Here is a 629-nt window from a genome sequence, read left to right as displayed (position 1 = left end):
TCATTTATTTTTTTGGTTGTTTTATGGCCGTTTCTGTAATGCTCTTTCTGGTGGTAAGTGAGAAATACTGTTATATGTTGCACTTTGTCTATGTCATTCACCACCATGGTTTTTTTTTATTGTTTACAGATCAGATATATTGGCTGTTTGGGCCTCTGCTTCTGATTGGATGTGAAAAAGTATTTACTTAGCTATTTTGGTTATTCTCTTCAGTTGCTTTGTTTTGTTTGTTGTGCTCCTATCCAATTTTTTTTTTGATTATCTTTTCTAATACTGGCCTGACCTGCCGACGCTTTCCGATGATTATGATTAGACGATGATTTCGTGGCTGCATTTTCAGTGGTTGGTTATTGGCCGTAAAGCCTTCTTTGGTGGTGTTGGGGAGTGAGTAATACTGTATATTATGCACTTTGTGTTCAGGTCATCACCATTCCATGGCAATGATACAAGATAATAGCTTTTTTCCCTGCCGAGATGTGAAAAAGCTTACAGCACCTGGTATTCCCAGGCTGTCTCCCATCCAAGTACTAACCAGGCCTGACCCTGCTTAGCTTCCGAGATCAGACGAGATCGGGCGCATTCAGGTTGGTATGGCCGTAAGCCACTGGGGGAGTGAGAAATACTGTATA

The 629-nt window shown here is 40.9% G+C and overlaps 1 non-coding gene across 1 annotated transcript; it reads right to left on the bottom strand.

The window, feature by feature from the left end:
- Window positions 1-483: 483 nt before the first annotated feature.
- Window positions 484-602, bottom strand: LOC113744696 (5S ribosomal RNA). The gene has a single exon (XR_003461737.1). It is a non-coding gene; the product is annotated as a 5S ribosomal RNA (ribosomal RNA).
- Between the last annotated feature and the right edge of the window lie 27 nt (window positions 603-629).

The sequence above is a fragment of the Larimichthys crocea genome, unplaced genomic scaffold (assembly GCF_000972845.2).
Source record: "Larimichthys crocea isolate SSNF unplaced genomic scaffold, L_crocea_2.0 scaffold11894, whole genome shotgun sequence".
Lineage (NCBI taxonomy): Eukaryota > Metazoa > Chordata > Actinopteri > Sciaenidae > Larimichthys > Larimichthys crocea.
This window is presented reverse-complemented; position numbering and strand designations above follow the sequence as displayed.